The 7,491-nt window shown below is 50.1% G+C and overlaps 1 protein-coding gene across 2 annotated transcripts in view; it reads left to right on the top strand.

Annotated features, from left to right (window-relative positions):
* Nucleotides 6,656-7,491, top strand: part of MAPRE3 (microtubule associated protein RP/EB family member 3) — a 51,613-nt gene continuing 50,777 nt past the window's right edge. Inside the window, exon 1 of one of the 2 annotated variants that reach the window (XM_021087724.1) lies at nt 6,656-6,824. The gene's annotated coding sequence lies outside the window, so the exon portion shown is untranslated. The remainder of the gene's footprint in view (nt 6,825-7,491) is intronic. The other variant, XM_021087723.1, reaches the window with a different exon arrangement.

The following is a 7,491-nucleotide window of genomic DNA, read 5'->3' as shown; positions in this document are numbered from 1 at the left end:
GACAAAAAAAGAAAAAAGACCACAGTAAAAATAAAAATAAATAAGTAAATAAATAATGTGATGCTTGCATATGATTTCATCATGTCTCATTTTTTAAAAAATATTTTTATTTATTTATCTATTTTGTCTTTTTGCCATTTCTTGGGCTGCTCCCGCAGCATATGGAGGTTCCCAGGCTAGGGGTGGAATCGGAGCTGTAGCCGCCGGCCTACGCCACAGCCACAGCCACAGCAACTCAGGATCCAAGCCGCATCCGCAACCTACACCACAGCTCATGGCAACGCCGGATCGTTAACCCACTGAGCGAGGCCAGGAATCGAACCTGCCACCTCATGGTTCCTAGGCGGATTCATTAACCACTGAGCCGAGACGGGAACTCCTAAAAATATTTTTAAATGTGTTCATGAATCTCTAAATAAACTTTAAGACTGAGGGAGATATAACTATTTTCTAGCTCCTCACTCTGCTTGTAACAGGAACCCCCCAAGCCCAGAAGTTGCTTCAGCCAGTTTGAGAAGGGCAGCCCTGGGGATTTAAGCAGAGGAGTTATGCTGATAAGATTTCTCTTCTGGAAAGGGCGTCCTAGGGGTGGTGTTGAAGATGGATCAGAGGGGGGAGAGAATGGAGGCAGAGAGACCAGGTGGGGGACTCTGCAATAACCCAGGCAAGAGATGGAAGAGGTTACAGACATAAAGAAGGAGAACAGATCTGAGAGCTATTTAAAACTATAACTGGTGGAGTTCTCATCGTGGCTCGGTGGTTAGCGAACCTGAATAGAATCCATGAGGATGCAGGTTCGATCCCTGACCTCGCTCAGTGGGTTAAGGATCCAGTGTTGCCGTGAGCTGTGGTTTAGGTTGCAGCGCAGTTTGGATCCTTCGTTGCTGTGGCCGCGGCGTAGACCGGCGGCTAAGCTCCGATTAGACCCCTAGCCTGGGAACCTCCATATGCCACAGGTATGGCCCTAAAAGACAAAAAGACCAAAAAAAGAAAACAAAACTAGAACAGGTAGCACTGGAAAAAACTGGAAAACTGTTCTGGTACAGGGAGTTGGAGAGAAGGCGTGGATTAGGTTCTCCCTCAGGTTTTTCTTGGACAGTGATGTCATGAAAATAAAAGGGAATATAGGAAAGTTAGGCTTGGGGGAGGGTAAATAAATTTAATTTAAGCCCACTGAGTTTGCGGTGCCTGTGGGACACAGGGCGGGAGACATCTAGAGGGCAAGGACGTATATAGGTCTGACAGTTGATTGGGATGGAAATAGAGATTCAGAAAGTCACAGGAAGGAGCTTCCGTCGTGGCTCAGTGGTTAACGAATCCGACTAGGAACCATGAGGTGGCGGGTTCGATCCCTGGCCTTGCTCAGTGGGTTAAAGATCCAGCATTGCCATGAGCTGTGGTATAGATCACAGATGTGGCTCAGATCTGGCATTGCTGTGGCTCTGGCAGGCAGCAACAGTTCCGTTTAGACTCCTAGCCTGGGAACCCCCATATGCCATGGGTGCGGCCCTAAAAGGACAAAAGACAAAAAAAAAAAAAAAAAAAAGAAGAAGAAGTCACAGGAAGAGTTGAGGCTACTCAGGGAGTATGTACTGGGGGAGGGGAGAGGCGAATGAGATGGGAATCCTGGAGATGTTTAAGGGCAGACTGGGGAGCAAGGAATAATGGGAAAATGAATGTCAGAAAGTCAGGAGGGGAGTTCCCGATTTGGTGCGATGAGTTAAGAATCCAACGACAGAAATTCCAGTTGTGGCTCAGTGGGTTAAGAACCCAACTAATATCCAAGACGACGCAGGGTTCAATCCCTGGCCTCCCTCGGTGGGTTAAGGATCCAGTGCTGCCATGAGGATCCTCAGACGCAGTTTGGATCCTGAGTTGCTAGGGCTGTGCTGTAGGCTGGCAGCTGCAGCTCTGATTCGACACCTAGCCTAGGAACTTCCATATGCCACAGGTGTGGCCCTAAAAAGACCAAAAAAAAAAAAAAAGACTCCAACTGCAGTGGCTCAGGTTGCTGCAGAGGTGTGGGTTTGCTCTCGGGCCCAGTGCCACAGAAAGTGGTGTCAGTTGCCGCTGTGGCTTGGATTCCATCCCTGGCCCAGGAACTTCCATATGCCGTGGGTGAAGCCATTTTTTTAAAAAAAGCAAAAAGGAGGAGCCATGGCTCCCTGATGAATGGCCAATCCCAGGGCTGAGGCTGGAAAGTACAAGATGAGCCTGGGACATCTTGCACCCCAAAGCAGGGACATGTTCAAAGAACGATGGGGACAAATCCAAAGGACACAGGAACCAGTTGGTGGTTTCCTCCACTGGTCAAATCTGCGACAACTGAGCATCAAAACAAACGAGAAGAAGAAAGGATTATAGGTGTTCCCTGGTAACTTAGAGGGTTAAGGATCTGGCTTTGTCACTGCTGTGGCGTGGGACAGATACCTGGCCGGGGAATTCCACATACCACAGGTACGACCCCACCACCACCACCAAAACACACAAACAAAAAAATAGAGAGGAAGAAAAGGATGAAAGGGTTATAATTCCTTGGGGGAAAAGACCCATGTCAGCAATGATATAAATAAATGGGAGTGGGTCTGAGCCCTAAACCAGGAACTGGCGACGTGTGCCCATTGGATTTCCACATCACTATGAACTGGTAGTGACTGCTGGGTGTGCCTTCTGTTTTGCTCCTTTTTGGAATGATAATGTTCACAGCAGTTATCCTATGGCTGTGACACCAGGGTATGCTGGGGATGTATAAGGCAGATAATGTGTCTCTTTACTGCACAGGTCTTCCCATCAAGAGGACTGGTACTGGAGTTCCCATTGTGGGGCAGTGGAAACAAATCCGACTAAGAACAATGAGGTTGCAGGTTCAATCCCTGGCCTTGCTCAGTAGGCTAAGGATCCGGCATTGCTGGGAGATGTGATGTAGATCGCAGACACAGCTAGGATCTACTGTGGCTGTGGCTGGCAGCTGCAGCTCCAATTTGACCCCTAGCCTGGGAACCTCCACATGCTGCACGTGTGGCCCTAAAAAGCAAAAAAAAAAAAAAAGGACTGGTACTCAGGAAGTTATATCCAAGCAAGTGGGCATGACAAGCCACTGGGACCCCGAGTTAGATCAGGAGATCCCAGACTTCAGGTTGGTACTGTCATGCAATGAGAAGACTTGGGCGTCTTGAGAGAGCAGATGCGTGTATGTTGCATTGAGAGGGATGTGAATTCTTTCATGAAATGGTAGGGGCGGCAGATTGCATTTTCCAAAGATAATTCAATGTCTCCCATCCACATGCTCTTACGAAGTGACTTAGACATTGCTCCCATTTAGAGGAGGAGCCTGCAGTCCCTTCTTTGATAGTAGGTAGACTCCATGTTTGTTTTGTTCTTGTTTTTGTTTTTGTTTTCAAACAATAGGATATGGTAGAAGTGATGCTGAGGCTGGGTTATCCAAGGCGATGCAGATTTTCTCTTACTATTACATTCACCCTTGAAACCTTGACCGACCGTGTAAGTTGTCCAACTGCCCTGAAACCACCGTGTTGTAAGAAAGCTTGCTCTGGGGCAAGACAAAGAGAAAGGGTTGTCTGGCCACCCCCCTGCTGTTTAAGCTCCAGCCACAATCTGACTGTGACCATATGAGAAACCCTGAGTCAGAACCACCCACCTGGGCTCTTCCTGAATGCCGATCCCACAGAAATGGAGATGATGAAATAGTTGTTGTTTTAAACCACGAAGTTGGAGTCCTTTGTTTTACAGCAACAGATAACTGACACATGGTCAAATGTTAACATACGGAGACTCTGGATGAAATGCGTACAGAAACCCTTTGTAGAACGGTCCTTTGTCCCATGTGTGACAAATAGGTGGGGCTACAAGGATCATAGTCTCTTCTCAGGATTACTCAGGGCCATCTACACCACCCAAGTCCACACCTACAACCATGGAGATGAGCCGGAACTTCAGAATGGAGAAGCAAAATAAACCGAGTCTGAATTGACACAACATTGGAAGGCAACTATACTGTAATAAAAAAAGGTTTTTTAATTATTTAAAAAAACTGAGTCTGAACATTTCCCCTTGTCTTTGCAGCACCCAGACACCCTACAGATACAGTTAGGAACAGCTTCAGTTCTCCAACTCTGTGGCTAGGGAAAAGCATAGACTGCATTTTCACTGTCCTACCCACTTGACTTGTTCTGGGTGTTATCCTCTACAAGAAAGCCTCTCCTGGAGTTCCCATCGTGGCTCAGTGGTTAATGGATCCAACTAGGAACCATGAGGTTGCGGGTTCGGTCCCTGCCCTTGCTCAGTGGGTTAAGGATCTGGCGTTGCCGCGAGCTGTGGTGTAGGTTGCAGACGCGGCTCGGGTCCCGAGTTGCTGTGGCTCTGGTGTAGGCTGGCAGCTACAGCTCCAATTCGCCCCCTAGCCTGGGAACCTCCATGTGCCAGGGGAGCAGCCCAAGAAATAGCAAGAAGACAAAAAAAAAAAAAAAAAAAAAAAAAGAAAGAAAGAAAGAAAGAAAAAAGAAAAAGAAACCCTCTCCTTCTGCGAAGTACCTTGGATGGGAGGAGACCGTCTTGACTCAGCGTACGCCGTGTCCCTCTTTTTTCTTACTCACTCTATTTGTAATCAGCTGCCTTCTCCTTCTCCCCTAGGAAAATGGGCTCCGTCAGAGTGCTTGGACCCCAAAAGTCCTGGGGCGGAAACTCTGGGAGCTATACAGGGAGACTCGGAGAGGAATGCTAGCCTATGAATTCTTACTTCTGAGTCAATCAAAGAGAATGCAGCATGTCAACAGGCCAGCAGGATCACCAGGCGCACTGGCTCTGAGCTGGGTGAGGAGACGGTGGAAGGGGAAGGTGTGAGGAGCTGACCCAAATTAAAGAGGGTGATGGGGGTCATGCAGGAGGTCACAAGTGAGGAAATTTATTTGGTGGAAGCATTTGGGACAGTGCAGAAGGCAAATGAGCTAGAGGTGAGGGGTCAGAAAACAGAATGCCAGCCAGAGTCTCAATTAACAGATGGAGAGAGTTTGGGCATTAATCTGGAGAAGTAAGGGAATGAGAGAGAATCCTTGCAGTAGGATTTAAAGGTGAAATATGTTTAAAGATCATAAGGAAATAGCGATGGAGACCCTGAGGCAGTTAGTTCGAGAACATGAGGAAGAACAAAAAAATTTTTTTAATGTTTTGACTCCTTTCATCCATTTCTTTGGGAGTCAAAGAAAATCTTTGAAGAAAATCTTTGTCTTCACTTGATTCAATTACATAAACACTTATTGGAATTCTACGATGCATCACTTTTGGTCCAGATGCTGAGGAAGCAGATGAAGATGACACACAGGGGGCACACAGTCTGGGGAGGCACTTGTAAGCCAAGGACAATACTGCAAACTGAGAGTAACAAAAAGAGGTATGTACAAGATGGGGACAGAGGTGACCTGAAGATATCCACGGGAGTCAGGGCTGAGGGAGGAAGAGCCAGAAATAATCTGCACAAAGAGAACCAAACTGATGAAATCACAAAGGGGTGAGCATGGTGGAGTCCTGGGCAGAGCACTGGAGACAAGGACAGTAGGTGTGGCCAGGAAGAAGAGGAGTCTAGAATAACTGGGGAGAGCCATAAAAGCAGACTTGGAATAGGGAATTCGGGAACACCAATGAACATACCAAGGAGGGCGCAGAATTTAAACCGGCTAGTGGGCAAGATAAAGAAATAGGAATTGTTTACAAATGTGTTGGGAGAGAGACAATAACGTTGATAAGAAACTCCTTGGGTTCCCGTCGTGGCTCAGTGGAAATGAATCCGACTAGGAACCATGAGGTTGCGGGTTCGATCTCTGGCCTCACTCAGTGGGTTAAGGATCTGGTGTTGTTGTGAGCTGTGGTGTAGGTGGCAGACGCGGCTTGGATCTGGCGTTGCTGTGGCTGTGCGTAGGCCGGCGGCTACAGCTCCAATTGGACCCCTAGCCCGGGAACCTCCATTTGCCGCGGGGCTGTCCTAAAAAGACAAAAAGACAAAAAAAAAAAAAAAAAAAAAGAAAGAAAAGAAAAAAAAAAGAAAGAAACTCAATATATGTATAGACGATTTAGGGGTAAAGATACAGACTTTCTGGTAGGAGACAAGAAGGAATGTTTAACACAGGTAGAGGAAAATTGAATTTGGGAATTAGAATGACATGCTGGGATTGAGAGCCATAAACCACGAGAGGAGAGAAAACCCAGTTTTAGCTCTCTCGTGTCGCTGAAAGAGAAAACATAGTCTCTTCTTTCTCCTTTGCAGTAGCCGTGCGACAGATCAGAATCTGTCATCTGGCTACTATTGAATCAGGTGTAAACGGTTGTTCCTTCTGTGATCTGTTAGGGTGGAGGAATTGTTACCCTGTTGCTACGGAAAAAGGAAGGGGCTGTTCCCAGTTGCCATGGTGACAAGGTAAGAGCGTTCCCCCGGTACCGCCGTAAATTTATGAAGCGGTGTTGTCTCCTCGTTGCTATGGCAACTTAGAGGGACTGTTCCCGTCGCCCCCCACCTCCCGCTGCCGTAGCTAAGACAAGGTGGAGGTAGGGGCTGTCCTTCCCTCGCCGCACAGTTGCCTTGGAGACGGCGGGTGCCCTGGCCCCGCCCCGCTCGGACTGACAGCGGTGGCCGCATCGCGCCTGCGCAGTGCTCTCTTCCCCCGCAGTCTCTGTGCGTTGAAGCCGGAGACCGCGGCGGCCTCTGCTAGGACCCTCCGCCCCAGAGCCACCGGCCGGAGCCGCAGCCTCAGCCGCAGCGCCCCCGCCGCCTGTCCCCCTCCCCTGCCGCCTCCGCCGGAGCCACCTCGCGCACTGTGAGTCCGGGCCGAGGCGACCGACGCCGTGGGGCTGAGTCAGCGGGAGGCCCGGGCCCGGCCTGGGGGAGGGGAACCGGGCTGCCCCCCTCGCCACCCTACCCGCGCCTCCGCCCCCCACCCGCGCCTCACCGCCGCCGGCCTCCCTCCCTCCCTCCATCCCTCTCACCCGGGCTCCCGGGGGCCTCAGCCCTCAGGCCTCCCCGAGCCACTCCCCCTCCCCTCTCTCCCACCAGACCCACCTTGGGGGTCCTTCCCCACAAGATGCGGCGCTTCCGTACCTCCGCCCTGGACAGATTTCCCCCCAAAACTGCCTCCGTTCGCCCTTGTTCCTTCTCCTTGCCCCTCTTGGGCCTGACATCTCTGGCCTCTCCTGTTTTCCCCGGTGATATGCCAGGAAAAGAGTGACAAGGGAGAGCGCGAGGGGAGACTTGGGGGAGGGGGGCGTTCGGCCTGCCCAAACCTTGGGGCCTCAGGTTTCCGACCCACACGCTCCTGCCCCGGCTGGTGTGGGGAAGCAGGTCTGGACAGTTCTAACTGGCTGCTGAGAGCTCGTGGGGCTTTCCGAAGCGATTTGCTGGGAAGCATTCGGCCCCATCATGATCAGCTACTGTTTAGTGCACACCCGCTAGTGCACGGTGGCCTCGTGGGCTGAGCGCCTGCTTTG

The sequence above is a fragment of the Sus scrofa genome, chromosome 3 (assembly GCF_000003025.6).
Source record: "Sus scrofa isolate TJ Tabasco breed Duroc chromosome 3, Sscrofa11.1, whole genome shotgun sequence".
NCBI classification, from domain to species: domain Eukaryota; kingdom Metazoa; phylum Chordata; class Mammalia; order Artiodactyla; family Suidae; genus Sus; species Sus scrofa.
Note: the sequence above shows the minus strand (reverse complement) of the source record. Positions and strands in the feature narration are given on the sequence as shown.